This window comes from Aythya ferina (genome assembly GCF_964211825.1).
Source record: "Aythya ferina genome assembly, chromosome: 4".
Classification (NCBI taxonomy): domain Eukaryota; kingdom Metazoa; phylum Chordata; class Aves; order Anseriformes; family Anatidae; genus Aythya; species Aythya ferina.
In genome coordinates, this window is record NC_140300.1 from 43479760 (window position 1) to 43495641 (window position 15882).

Genomic DNA, 15882 nt, shown 5'->3' on the forward strand with positions numbered 1-15882 from the left:
AGAGTTGAATTGACACTAGTGGAGAAATGAACAGTTTCTCTGCTCATGACCAGCATGAAATATATATTTTTTTCATGCGTAAATGTGCAGTAGATATTGCCATGAATACTTGGGATAATATTCAGGCAGATCTGGGAAAAGTAATCCTGTAGAGGAACACTACATCATAAATGGTAAAAGCATTCTCACCAGAAGATGCAAAAGCTTATTTAAAAAGTGTGCTCTCAGGAAACACCGGACAAGGAAGTGAATTACTATCAGTGAATATCCCTGCCAGGACTTGTCCACATCTGTCTAAGAGGTGGTGATCCCCATTTCTGCCCCATCCCTACAGGAAAGAAATGTTGGTGTCTAATGGCTGCAACCATCCAGAAAAGAGGGCCTATCAGCATGGCGTCTTAGACACCATCCACAATTTTGATGCAGTGGAGGAAAAACAAAAACAAACATTTTTGTTGTTGTTATGAAGGTGTAGTACGGCTTGTTCTCAGTACCACTGAGTTATATGAGGTCCTTCTTAAAAGAAGAACAGAGAAAGAGAAGAGGAAAGTAAAATAAAGGTTCCTGATTGGAAGCACTAATGGTATGCAGCGCAGTTGTGCGCTGGAATACAGCCCCTCACACATGAGATCCCCACATGTTCCCTCTAAGTAAGCATTAGCAGATGCGTAACTAAGAAACAACGTTCAAAGTTAACTCAAAAGCTCAACATAAATTGCTTTGTAACAGAAGTAATCCATGACACTAGTAGAAAACAGGCAAGATTTGCTCTCCTCTACAGGACATGGCAGAAACAGCAGGGCTATGCAGTCTCCCAGTATACTTACTGTGACAATGGCATAGGCAATTAATGGGCATGATGCTGTAGGTGACACCATTCTGCAATGTTGTGTAGGAGGGCACTCCCACCATTCAGTCAGCTGCACATGGTAATTGAAAGCAGTTAAGGGTCTAATGTTGGAGAATGCTAAATGACAAGGCCAAAGATCACTAGCTTCTTTTTTTTTTTTTTTTTTTTTTTTTAAAGAAATGAAAATTAATAAAGAAGACAAAAATACCTTTATAACTAGTCACCTAGCATCATGATTTTGAACCATTTTTTTCTGTAGTTAACTCCCTTTTTAAGGTGAGCATCTATTAAGAGAAAGAAGCTGTAGAAGGGCTGAAGAATTACCGCTGGCAGGCTGGCAGAGTAGCCCCTGCAGCCAAGTAGCTGGTGGAGGCAGTGGTATAGCACTTCTCCCCAGCTACCAGGGGGGCCTCCTTTGAAAGCACTTCCAGTTGTTGAAATAGCTCTTCAGCCCTGGGTGGTCTCAGTCTGCTTCACAGGTGATTTTTTTTTTTAGAAAGATTAAGGATGTTAATTAATGTAATTCTCCCTTTTAACACAGAGGATCTTGGATCCAGACTCCTCTGAACCAAAAAGGCAACTGTGAAAGTGATTACCTTGCTCAGTGGTGGATTTTGGTGTAACATTAATAAACTTTTCCTATTGGCAACATTATTCTCAACACAGAACCTGTGCTCTTCAGACCAAAAGTCTCTGTGGTGCTAAGGGTGCAGAAACCTGCCAGACTGACTTTATGGGCACTGATGAAAATGATCAATCCAGTAAGAGCTAGATAGAAACTTTAACATGGAGACTTAAGGTAGAAAAATATATTTTTCATATTAGTATCTCTAGACTTGTGTAGTTGGAGTACATGTATCTAGGTCACCAGAAGCTGAGCTTCCAAGGAACAAAGCATTAGATGTAAGAACACCATTTTAAGAAAAAGAAAGGAAGGGAAAAAAAAAAAAAAAAAAAAAAGACATTCAAGTATGTAAACCATAAAATCCTCCATACTGGTTGAGAGCAAAGGTCAGTCCAACCTCCAGTGTTGTAGGGATACTGGTGCACACAGAGGCTGGTTTGTTTAAGTAATAGTTTCCGTACCATGGTTTGTGATTTGGTTGAACTGGTTCCTTCAGCTTCTTTTGATGAGTACTGTTTTCTTTAATTGAGCACTTTCTGATTTAATAACATTTTTTAAAACTTCTACCAACACATGTTGAGATAGGTCTTTTGTTTCATTCCTCCATGAGATCAGCTTCTGTTTGGGAGCTGCATGGCTGCCAAAGTCACAAATAATTCACATAGCATTTTTGAGAGTTTTATTGTCACCAAGAACTTTGCTTCTTTCAGATCTGGGATTCACCCCACTGACTTTCTGACAGACTTCCTGTTCCTGAAACACTTGAAAAAGGTTTTATTATTAACTTTTATTCCTTTAAAGAGTTCCTTTAATAAGTTGCTCCTCAATAAATTGGCATACCTTACAGAGGTTTAACATTTAACTTGTCAGAATTTACACGCTTCTCCTTTTTTGGAAGTGATTTGTTGTTTCTGAAAGGTATCATTTTACCTATGGCCACCTTTCCTCTGCTTTCTGAGCTCTCTTCCAAGCCTTCTTGTAGGCAGTGTACTTTGACGGAAGATAGGAATTCTGAACGTCTCACCTGATGTTGTTAAATACAACTCCTTATTGCAAGCATTTTTTTTTTTCCCACCACTCTTTTCACTGTCCTTCTCATTTTATGTAAGGTCCAAATACTGGATTTGGGAGTGTTTCTCACCTCCTATGGCAGTGCTGAATTTGAATACAGTGTGGTTATTGTCATACATATTGAAGTGCATCTTGTCAGTGGTTACTTTCAGCATGAGTCTGTGCACTACTTGAGGCCTAAATTAGCAGTGGCTGTTCCTGCCATTAAATACCTGACAAGTATCTCCAAACAGCAGCCACATGGGTTGTCTAAGAGTTGCATAGACACTGGGGATCTGCCTTCATGTACTCCTGTGCAAAATGGCACCTGTGTTTGAGCTGCCGCCCAGGATGACTGGCTCTCACCCCAGATAGGAGGCCTCTCTGAAGGTGGATTTTCCTGATCTTCCTGCCTCCATGTGCAGATTTGGTTCTGTGGAAACAGAGATCACATCTGCATAGGTTAAACACCTGGGGAGCCTGGCATGGTGCAGTTCACAGTTCCTGCACACGTAAGGTTAATCCCTGCGTGAAATGGGCATCTGTGAATGATGAGGCCCTGTCGCTTGTGCTGAGGTTCTGCCATTCTCCATTCCACTAGTGCTGGCAAGCAGCACCTTCATGAGGCAGCTTCTCCTCCTCACCCCAACCAAAAATCATTCCCATTTTATATGTCATTCAGAAAACTGAAAAACAGCCAAACATTTTTTTTTTTTTAATGTTGGTGATAAAAATTTGTTCCAGGTTGGGATTTCATGTGCCAAGTTTCAGCATAGAGTGAGTTTTTATGACTGAGTTATAAACCCCCTAAAATATGGTTTTATAATGGAAATGCTGACACAACCTTTATACACACCCGGCCATAATTCTAGATGATGTAAAATAACTTATATAGAAAGCCAAGATAAGTGGATCTTTTTTTTTTTTTTTTTTTTTTTTTTGCTATAAAGAGCAAGTAGGAGATCAGAAGTACACCTTTTAGCTAAGTATTTTCATTCTTTGTTTCAATTTTGACCAAAGAACAAATCATATATCTGGAAGGGCAGATTTTTTAAGACATGCTTCATGTTTGTATAAGACTAAATTATGTTTTTAATCTTTCTAGCAACCTAAAGTAATTCTTCCAGGAAGTTTGCTATTTCCCAAGGCAAAAGTCTGCTACAGATAAATAGGCGTTTTCAAAGGAATTTTATTAAAAATCTGGAGAATATCACAGCAAACATAAAGTAACATTTTCAAATACTAGATAGAGTGCTCAGAGGAAAGTGTGTTAGAAGTAACAGACTGGTTATAATTGAAATTGACCTCATAAAATCTACAATGTATTTTTGTGTTGCTGCTTTTCCAGGTCATTTCAGTATAGGTGAGTGTCCAGGAAGTAACGGTACACATCACTAAACAGCACTCAGAGTTTAATTCATCCATAGCATCCAAAACTTTGGGTATTTCCTTAATGATAATGTGTATGACCAAAGTTCCTCCAATTTGAAAATCAGCCTGATAACAAAATAGAAGATTACAAAAGGCTACTCCTGTGATTTTCTGTTCTATATTTTTAATTCAGATTTTTTTCTGTAAATGTATTTTTATTTTAATATTTAAGTTTGTTTTCTTCTCCATGTTCTTTTTGTTAAATTAAGAAGGATAGAAAAGGGAAATGGTAATTTTCTAGGTAACTTGTAATATATAAATTAAAATTTCGGACCCTGCAGTCCATTGTACTTCTGCATATACTGTAATCTCAAATTCAAGATCATACTGAGAAAGGACTATTTTCACTTAAAAAAATATGCATTTATATATATGAAATGTTTTAATATTAACATTATTAATATTAATATTAATATTATATAAATAAATTGATATAATCAGTTGGATTTTCACCTCTGTGATGTTTTCAAGACTTCACCTCATCTTTGAGAGAAGACTCAGTTGTGAAATATTAACTGTTCTCAGCTTTCTGACACCACCATTTCTGTCATCAGCTTGGTGGAAGTGCATATCCTCTGCATAGCAGACGAAGTCAGGCTGCTGATGAAGCCGTCAGCTTCCGTTTGATGAGGTGTGCAGAGTAGTTTGTGCTATGACTCTGAGTTTCTCTGCCAAAATTAAAAGGGGATTTCAAAACAGCTGAGCATTTGTTTGCCTTGCCCCCCGAGCAGGTCCTCCCCAACTGTAGTGATTAAGGTCACTCTAAAAACCTAAACAGATTTACAGACAAGGAAATGGAGACATGGAGAGGTTATGTGACTTGCCTCAGACTGCACAGGAAATCTGTGGTGGGACCAAGAATAGGTCTGAGGTGCTTGGCTTCTTTGCCTAGCCCCGTATCTCAACCACAAGACCATTTTTTTCTTCCTCTCAGTTAAGTAATGAGCACTGTCATTGCTGTAAGGGCTAACAGAGAAAGTGTTGTGCTTTATTAAATAGCTACTCTCTTGCAGCCTGGAGATCAAATATTTGCCTACAAATGTTTGGCCTATCTTTGTGAAGTGAATTGAAAGCTGCATATGTTGGTTGCAACTATGATTTTATTTTATTTTTTTTTCCAGAAGATATTTAAAAGAAAATGTTTATTCAAATTAAAACAAAATATTGTCTTCTTTACATGAAGTTCCATTTCTTTGTTTTTGAAGAAAACAGATGCTAATAGAGAAAGAAGTACTTTTTTTTTTTTTTTTTTTCTTGGTTTCAGTAAACATTTTTAAATGTTAATTTACTAACTCTTTGATTTTGAGTTAGTCATATTTCAACATCCGCCCAACAAACAAGGATGCTGCAGGCTTAGCAGAGCCCTTATCCATGGATGATTTTGCTGAAGGGAGCAGATGCAAAGCCAGCTTTGGTCCATCCTGAAAATGCTAGACAGAGCTGCAGACAGCACACACCCAGCCTTCTCTAGAAATCACACCCATCTTTAAGAAAAGGGCAACACCGAGTCAAAAAACTCACAGTACCCTAAGGTGAGCAGAAGAAGTAGGGAAAGGTGAGAAATGCTGACAATAGATACAAACACTGCAGCACAGAAGATGACTTTTGACAGTGCTGGGACTCCAGTAAGTCTAGAAAATTTTAGCAAAGAGAAGGCAGGTGCAAGAGTTGAGAAAGATGAAGGATTGCAAATACCATCAGCATTCAACGGCTGCCATCTCACCTGCCAGCACTCTTAAGGGATGGGAGCAAGCTGGAGTTTGTGAATGTGGCTGCAACTGCAAGGGGCATCAGAGGAGAAATCATTTTAAAGCAGTATAAGTTGGGGTGAAACCCAAAGGCAGATGAATTTACTTTGGGACAATTCTGTGTGAAATTCTGTGTGAGGTTGTGAAAAACAACTATAAATTTTTATTCCACCTAAGACAGAGGAGAGCTGGCAGGTTGTGTCTCACAAAACATCTGGCTGTGAAATGAGTGTTGCTGTCAAGGAATTTACAAAGAGCCCCCTGATTAGGAGTAAGTATGAAGGGCAGGATAAATCCCTTTTTAGGCTACACTCCTTAGGAATAAAGTAAGAATCTAGACTCATAAGAAAACCAAAGCACTTGCTTATACTTTGAGATTCTGAAAAAATGTGAAGTTGGCTGACACTACATATGCAGGGAAGTGTTATCCAAAAATGTTACAGAAAAAGATGAATCTATTAAATGAGAAAAGCTGTGGGTTATGTGATAATGGTGCAGGTTTTACAGAAGGAAGACTATAGATATTTCTGATAAATCTAGATTATTTTTTTACCAATGATCATGCCTTCATTTATTGAACCAGCGGACCAGAGAATTATAGCTACCTGTTAAACACAGCCCCATGCTTTGCTTTGCTGAGGCTGTGTGCTCCACTGAAGCTAACAGTGATGAACATGCTGTTGCACTGGCAAGATACTAACTGTGTAACTCTTCAGTTTACAGGAGGATCTTGCCTCTATCTATCACTCACAGAAGTTAAAGAGAAAGGGTTTAACTGAAATTATTGCCTTCTGTTCTAAATCGCATGCAGTAGTTCAGTTTATTCTGGGGTGGGTACAGGCCCCATCTCAAGTACGTGTCACAGGGAGCAGTTCCAGTGGTAAAAGGAGGAAGCAAATGTCTTCCTCTTCCATCTCTGTATTTCCTCACTTTCCATGGCACAACACGATGACTCATTGCACGCGATGGAATCAACTTTAGAAAGATCTGAAATTTGTTGGTGTCTGTCCCTAAAATGCAAGAAGAATGCTCCATCTTTAAATAGAATAATAGTGTTAGTTAGTTTTATTGATGCTTATTTCTAAAAATTAGAAAAGCATCTCTAACAATTTCAAAAATTGTGCAAAAATCTCTTTTACTTTTGCAGAAATGAAAAAGGTTATCTGAACTTCCTCCTAGGAACAGTACAGAAAGGCTGAGGTGTGTTAGGGTAAGGAGCTGGCAATGTTACATGAGGCCAACAGTTAGTTATGGCATTCACTTGTACCCAATAGCTGTAGTACCCAAATATTTCATCATCTTTAGTGTGTTTAATGTGTCTAATTATTTAAGTTAATTTATGTTTTTTGTGAAAGAGGCTTTTTGCCAGTTTGGAAGACTTTGATTCTGAATGAATTGTGGTAAGAGTAGGCAGGGATGAAAACATGTATAGGCTTGTCCTCAGTTACTTACTCCATTTGTTAGTGAGAAGAGAAGATTTAGGGACATGCAATGCAATCAGTCTTTGGCCAACAGTATTTCAGCCTCTTGGTGATCATAAAAACGGCATCTTTTCTTTCTTAATTACAGAAAAACACAAGGGACTTGTATCTGTTGTTCTCTGTTGGCTAACTTATCCTTAAAAACAGTTAAAAACATACACATGTTTTTATACAATAACAAAACAAAGACGTTACGATTAAGTAAAACTTTTGTGGTCTTTGGTGAGGTTCAGAAGACAGCTAGGATTTGGGCAGATTCTTGGGTGCTGCCAAGTATATTCCAGGACTACAGGAGATGTGAAGAGTGTTCAGTACCTCCCAGGAACAGACTTGATCCTGAAGTCACTATTTATGCATCACTCGTATTCCAATCTGTGGGAGTTTTGCATGAGTTAAGTGTCAGTCACTTTGACATTTAGCCCAGCTGGTTGAATGATATACCATGAATATATAGTGCATTTTCATCTGAATTTCCTTTTCTACATAGTTTTCCATCTCTTGCTTTGCTACCTGCCCTCTAGCTATTCTGTGAATGCTAAAGGTACCATGTAGTATATTTGGTTTAGAAAGCAGTCTTACAAGGATTTTCCCTGAAACAATTGAAAGGTGAATAATGGCAGGGTTGGAGGAGAAGTCAGCCTGAAGAGGATTCAGGAACTTCTGAACATGGCTTTACCACTAAAGCTGATGCAAGTACATCCCACCTTTGCATGATTCAGGGACTAGGACAGTGGAGTTTACCTCCATATCTGGCTGAGAGGAGAATATAGGTTATACTGCGATACCCAGGACAAACTGTGTTAGTAGCAATAACTATAAGCTGAAGGAAGTGTTTGGAAATGTTATTTGATGAATCCTGCCATTTTCCTTTTGTGAAGTGGATGTAAGCTTGCAATTCACAAGTATGTTTACTATAAAATTCGTAACTTGCCTCATTACTTATGCTGTGTCTTTTTTTCACTGACATGACACCTCACTTTCTTAGTTGATCTGAACTTATCTTGTTTCGTTTGGACTCCACAAATGCTGTGGTATTGCATCTCATTGATGGATGAACATAACCAATAAGAAGAAATACCTCACAGAAAACCTGATAATGCTTAATGGAAAATTAATGCTCAGAAAATGCTACCTTCTAATTTGCTTAAATTGTTTTCCATTTGCATATTCACACAGAACAAACACGAAAATAACTAAAAAGACCTTGTTTTTCCTTTACCATAAAATAGTTTCAGGTTCTTTCCTCTACCACTGCCCACTGACTGACCTGATTTTCTTGCTTTTACCTTCTTGCAGTAGTTTCTCCTCTTACTCTTTGCATTTTTTGTCTTTCTTGTCTCTGTTCTATACATATTTTCTTTGGCTTCAGTTTAATGTAGCATTTAAGAATAAGCTTATCTTGGAGCACATAAGCAGTGCTATTTCTCTGTGGTGGGAATGCTTTTGTACTCAAACAAATTGTTTAGCCAGATTTTTGCTTCCACAATAATATTCTACTTAATGATTTATCTGAAGTGAAAAGTTGTGATGATTTCCATCCAAGTTACATCATAGTCATATTTTCTGCATTGAAGAGATGTGATTTGCATGGGAGAAGCTTGCCACACACAAATTTTTGTAGTGCCAAAACCTTGCAATTTGTTTTTAGTTTTAGCATGTTCATTAGTTCTGCCATATTTCTTACTGGGAAGCATGTGCATAGGTATTTTAGGAAAAAAAAAAAAAAAAAAAAAAAAAAAAAGGGGTTGAATATCCAGAAATGAGATTTCAGGTGACCTGGAGAATTTTCCAGGAGACAGCATAATCATCTATTGTAGTTTTCTACACCCTCTGTTTCTAAAGTGCCTATGTAGAGCTGGCAAATATGACAAAAGACCTATGAGTGACCCATTCAAAAATAAATAAAAACATTCAATACCTAGCTGGGCATTTAAAATAGTGCTAAGCAGACATGCTTAAGCATTTGCATTCCACCCCAGATCTGTGTTTTGGCTCTCTAAGGACATTTTTGCAATAGAGATAATGTTCAGTTGGAGAAAATATTTATCATCCTTAATCATTATGATCACAAAATATTAGCAACCTCTGGCAAAAGTATAAAAATGGTCATAAAACTACAGGCAAAAATAAACATGCTTTAGTTGTAAATTTGCTTAAATATGCCTGAACTGTTCCTTAAGCTTTGTGATTTTTCATTCCAAATCACTGAGTGAAAAGTTTAAATTTCTAAGTCACAGCTTGACTACCAACTTTTTGGTAAGACAGTGAAACACTTGGCTACTGTATGCTCAAGGGTATCTAAAAAGAGGATCTAACATCCTTAAGTGCGTTCATCATCTTGTATTCACATATGATTTAGTACGGACTTAAAAGACCTACAACCTTCTTGGTTTGTAGCAGTTATGCATCATCTGAAGGCTGCCCTGAGACTCTAAATCAATCTGTTCTTCAGCAGTCTCCAGTACATTTTAGTGTTCAAGCTTAGTATGTCTCTTGAAGAACAGGACTAACAGATACAGAAATTTATACTCTAAGATCAGGTGTGACAGCAAAAATGTTGATGTGCAAACCTTGACAGTCAGCATAGCAAATCTGAAATAATCTTTTTCTTTTTTCCTTTTCCTAAAATAGAGACCATTCTGGCTCTTATATTTGATTCAATTGCCTTAACCTTGTTACTACAGTAAAGTAGCTTGTGACAAGCAAATAAGAAAGAAAAAAAAAATGTGACCTTCCATCCCTGAAGCAATTCCTTAGGAAAATGAGATACTTCAAGCAGACCTCTGTTAAAACAAGAAAGCTTGTTAAAAACAAGGTTATCCAAAGTGCTGCAGTAGAACTGTTCACTTCCATGGAGCTCATCACAAAAATCAACATATTAGAATTTAGAAGATAAAGAAGAAGAAAGCATGTTATTTTAATACTTACAGATATACATCCATATACATATACATGCTGTATACAAACTTGTTTCTTACAGTCAGAGATCAAACATGAGTCTTCTTATCAGATGACTCCTATGAGAGAAGCACTATGAAGAAGACCTACGTTCAGAAAATGCAGCAGAATTCAAGGCATACCAGTTCAACCAGGATGTCTCCTTTTAACACACCTTCACAGAAGCTATCTATTAGCATTCCAGTATTAAAAAGGATGAAATTTAATGATCAGATTGGATAGTCTTATCCAATATATGGATAGTCCTCAGAATCTAGAAGAAGAGAAATATAAGTGACTGCTGCAGGTTGTTTTTTCTTTCCATCTTTTCCTTCTGTTTATTTTCCCAGCAGTCTTATAAAACATCGTGCCATTGCACCATTGTATAAAACTCATTTTACACATATCTAATCACAAAAAAACAACACAAAAACAAAACAAAACAACAACAACAACAAATACACATAAAGGTTTAATGCTTGTGCTTTAAAATAACTATATGTTAGAGAACTAAACTGGCTAATTTCTGCTGCCTCACAAAAAGAAAAAAAAAACTCCCAATCTGCCCTGCTCTGTCCTGCTTCATGCACCCAAGCAGGATGATAATCTGTCAGGTGGAAAAGAAAGTGCCATTCAGAATACTTATCTGTACTTGCTGTTCAGGCTTCTTCAGAAGAGAGATCCTGCTGATACATGGCAATTATATTTTAAACAAAAATATTCTGCAGACCACAGATTCCTGTAAATCTGCATTATAATTTCACATAAACAAAATAGAGATGGAGGGTTATACAGATGGCTAGGTACTACAGTGGCTTTCTTCAGCATGTAATCATTCTCATACAGTTTGAGAAGACCAATTAGGAGCTGAAGTCTCAATTTAAGACACAGTTTCTCTCTGCTACCACTTAAACTCTATTAAATATAAATACCTTATTCTCATTAGTGGCTGAAGGAAGGTTTTATTTTCCAATAAAACAACTCAGGAGTCATGAAATCTCAAAATTATGCAGTGTTCTTATCACTAGTAGACACTGCAAAGTCTTTTTTTTTTTTTTTTCCTCCCAGAAAACTATTCTTGAAAGAACTCTGAGTTATAAGTGGAGGAATGCATTTAATACCCTAGTATTCATCACACACATGGTGCTCCATTCTTGTTTACAGAATAATAATCCATGATCTGCCAGCCAGCATGGAAGTTCGGCTGTGACTCAGTTCCCCCAGTCAAAGCTGTTAGATGACTGATGACCCAACTAATTAAACAACTAGCCTAGCATCCCTGATTTTGCAGAGCCTGGCATCTGCAGCTGCTTGGAGAGAGGGCTGGTCCCAGGGATGCTGCATCAAAGCTAAACTGCTGCATCTAAGCTAAACTGCTTCAGGTGCAAAAAGCCCTTACCTTTGCAGAGGAAGACTTCCTAACAAGAAAGCATGTTACTGCGGTCAAGCATATTGCAAATGTGTGACGAACTTCTCTGCCATGCCATCTGCTTCTCCCTGACCCATGCCAGGCACCTGACAAGAGCTGTAAAAGGGGCAGTGCATCACAGGCATTTCTCTCTCTCTCCATGCTCCCCTCTGGAGCTTCTCAACTAAGAGAGGGAAAAGGAGGGGCCATCTAAATTAATGCTTCCCTTCTTGCCAGTTTGGCTCAAAAAGTTAAATGATTTTTAGTGTATGCTTATTCTTTCCTTGCCTCAAACAGATATGGGTCTACTCCCAGATGAACTGTAAAAAAGTATAATTTACATGCTGAGAGAAAGAGAGAGTTGAAATGAAACCAATTTAGATTATTTAGGGATTCATTCTGACCTCTCTTGACTAAATTTATAAGGTTTGTGCTTTTTTCCTTCCGTAGGAGCTAATGCAAAGTTCCTCCTTGCAAACTAATAAGTTACATATTCAAGCTATTCAGAATGTTATGTCCTTCAGGAAGTATTTACATTTGTAATTTACACAAATATGACGAAACATAAATTTGTTGAAAATACCTCATAACTCTAAGACACTAAAGTTTGAAGCCTTGAAATACAGTGATGAAGATTTTTAAACCTAATTTTGGATTTTAAGTATCTCAGGCTCTGAGTTCCCACTTAGATACATCATGAAAGAACCCTGTTTTCAGAGGACAAGTTATTGGAAATATTAATTTTTTGTAAGTTTCAAAAAATGGTCACAAAATTTTATTAGCTGGATTAGAAAGTATAGAAAGCACTTTTTAAGGCATGTCTATTCCATTAAATAAGGCATGGGGCAGTGCTCAATGGTTAACTGGTGAAGTGTGGGAACACTTTTAGGAAATGAATTTCCAATCAACTTGAATTGGAAGAGGAAACCTTTTCAAATCATGGAAAAAAATCTAACTGCATTCTGTTTTAACAAGTATGAGCTGGGAATCCATCTGAAATATCTAATACAGGATAGGGAAATGATTTTCTGCTTAAGTTCTGTTCTGAGGCTCTTTGCTACCAATGTGAACAACTGAATGATGCTTCCCTGTGGAGAAAAAAATCAATAATAGCTTAGAAGTAAATTATGGACAAGTACATACGTGCATTTTACTGTATTAAAAAACTTTGTTAAAACTTTCTTGCTGAAATAATGTGATAAAGTATGTAAGATACAATATAAGAAGATTGAGAGAAGAGCAGTGATTTTAGATTTTAATGATGTAACAACTTCCTCATGTGCTTATCGCTGCTCCTACTGTCAGCTATGCATGACAGCTCATCTCTTTCTCTCTTTTACTCTCTTTTAGTCATATTTGTGTCAACTCAAGATGACAGCATTCCAGCCTTAATGGTAAATCATAAATAGTTCCTTACTCTTCACTGTAAAAGCTTAATCATTGTTAAACACACTGGCATTCATGTGAATATACTAAGTATTTTTCATAAGAATTCTATGATAATTTTGCAAAACTCTATGATAATTTTACATTGCGTAAAATTCACTTGGTATAGAACTATAGTGACAGTTTTGAGAGGATAGATATTAAAGGTTACTTCTATTGTCTTACATAATGTTCTAAGCCTTAAATGAAAATTGAGGACTTAATCCTACACAAGCAGAATTTGTGTCAAAATAACTGGATTTCCCTTCAATTGTAAGTGGAATCGAATTCCTTGCTATAATTAATGAAAAACTTGCCTTAGTGAAAGGTAAGTTTGCTTCAAGAAATGCTTGACAAGATGTTAGAATAACAAAATGTTCATTGACTATCACAGAATAAGTGTAGAATGAGAGATCATCTAATTTTACTTTGCTTGGTATGGTTTGTGGTGAAGACCTTTCATTTTGGTGAGATGAAAGTTACCAATAGTTCTGAAAACAACAAAATGTACAAGATTTGTTCTTACTACCCCTAGGCAGTGAGATATCCTTGTTAGTTTTAATTGCACCTAAGTGAAATTTTGTATTTCTTTTTCACCAGTTTTGAGAACCTCCCTGGGCAGCTCTTTGATGTGAGGAAATGGAGAGGGAGCAGCGTCTGCTTGGGAAAATGAGGGCGAATGGCCATATCAAGGTGCTGCCTGCCCTCCTTGACACTTCTGAAGGATGCAGAGGCCATTGCAAAGGCACATATATGATATTTCAGGGCTGTTGAAACAGTGCTCAACAGGCTACAGCACAAAAGCAAGTGACAGTGACAAAATCAGAAGTGACCCAGCTGGAGTCTCCATGAAGAACTCTGCTTTACTGTGTCTTGATATAACAGGGATGTGACACGTACAGATGCTTACTATATGTTTTCTGCCACCATATCACCAACACCCGACAATGTCATGCATCTCTTCCTGCCTTTAAATTTATCTCTGCTTAATAGCAACAACTAAACTGTGTGAGTAATGCCTGAAATGTTTGTTGGTTTTTTTTGTTTGTTTGTTTTTTTCTCATGAGACTTACCATTTTCTGTGGTTTAACATGGTATCAAGACTAAGTTTAAGTCCTAATATACACAGATGTAAACACATTACAAAAATCTCTTCCTGCACTCTTTCTGTGGACTGGTGGCACTTCCCACCATTCTCTTGATGCCTGCCTGCCTCTTGGAGGAAGCAGTGAGCAGGGGCAAAAGCACCAAGCTGAGGGTTTATGGAGCAGTGAACTGTTGGAAGTTCACAACTAGTACTGGACTGCTTGCTGGCAGCCACTGGAGGCAAGATTTGTTGTAAAATAAAAAATTGTTAATGCTGAATAGCACCATCCCAACATTCCTCGGGACAGAAGTTTAGAGGTTCAGTTCAGGAATTCAGCTTGGGCAATGGCAAATGCTGCTTTTTAATTCTAGAAATCTTGGGAACAGTACTAGAACTGAGCTATGGAAGGTATCATTCATTAACAGTGATCCAACCAACACTGAGAGACAGTCCCCCAGCACCAGTATGTTCTAATGTCAGAGGATGGTGTGGCATTTCCAGCTTCTTCATAAGTCAAGCAGTATGAGTTGCTACTGTGAAAAACTAAAGGACAGTATGTGTTATTATATGAACAAAAACTTTATACTGTGGCTGTCTTTGTGATCCAGGTTTGATTTTTCAAATGCTGCTAGATGTGGTCCATGGAAAGCATGGATATCATGAAGCAGAGTTTCTGTAGCTCCTGCTTCCACCAGCCATCAATACAAAGCTATTGCCAATATCCATCACTGTTTTTTTTTTTTCTCTGCATTTTAAGGTATCGTTGCTGTCATTACCTGGTTCCATAATTTATTCAAATCTCTTTTTAAATAAATAAATGCATGCCAATAGTTCTTCTGTCTTAGACATTTCAATACTTTGTTCCTTAAGGATGTATGTGTGATCAGTGAACAGGTCCAGCTGCCATGAGAAAAGAATAGATGCATGCCCTGCCCTGGCCCATTACCCTCTTATTCATTTCAATACACTGCTTGATTTGTGGCTCTTGCTCCTTGCTCAGCTATTTATTTTATGGCAGCTCATTGCAATTCCTGTCATTGCTTCCTCCTTATTTTTCCATTTTACCTGATGCAGCTTGGCATGTTTGATAAGTGTAAGAGAGCCCAACTCAGTCTTGGCATCTGCAAGCACAACTCAACAGACATCAGAATAAGCCACTAATAACAGGATGGACTTGGCACTATGGGTGCACTGCAGATCTCAGTGCAAACCAATGACTTCATTATTACCTTTATCAGTTTCACCTACAATCACTGCTTCTAAACCCAGCTGTAAAATAGTGCATAGCTTCAAGAAATGTGAACATTTTCTGCAGTTTGTTACATGTGGCTCCACTGCCAGTCTAGCTTCAGATTTCTACTCTTGGTGTTTTCTACTCCCGTCATGGGACTACTTTAGGTTCCATCATCCATGGTCTGAGCAGCAGTGCTTGGGAAGATGAAGCAGTTTGACCTGTGCTGTATTATCTGCACCTGCTTTCCATTCAGCAAGAAATGACTCTGTACTCTTTCCCCTCCCACTCTCCCCACCAATTTCTCACCATTTCCCCCCAGACAGAGGAATCAACAGAAGTAGAAATTCTATATATTCTTGTGGTGTTGGATTGTTGTTGTTTTGCTTTATAAATATATCAATCTCTGTTAAAGATAATCTGTTCTTCTAACTGAAAACATGTTCAATATGATTTTCTATTAATTTTGAATTCACAAGAAAAAAAAAAAAAGAAAAAGGAAACAAAACACTGCAAGGAATTGCTGCCATCATCTAGAAAGAATAAATGTTTCATACTCTGCTGGCAACTTTATGCATTTGAAATGTAGATTTAAGTCTTTTAGTGCTG

The 15882-nt window shown here is 37.5% G+C and overlaps 1 long non-coding RNA gene across 1 annotated transcript; it reads left to right on the top strand.

The window, feature by feature from the left end:
• Nucleotides 1-12163: 12163 nt before the first annotated feature.
• On the top strand, nt 12164-13757 carry LOC311436778. Its single transcript, XR_014693084.1, has 3 exons — nt 12164-12277; nt 12881-12924; nt 13556-13757. It is a non-coding gene; the product is annotated as an uncharacterized lncRNA (long non-coding RNA).
• Nucleotides 13758-15882: the final 2125 nt, after the last annotated feature.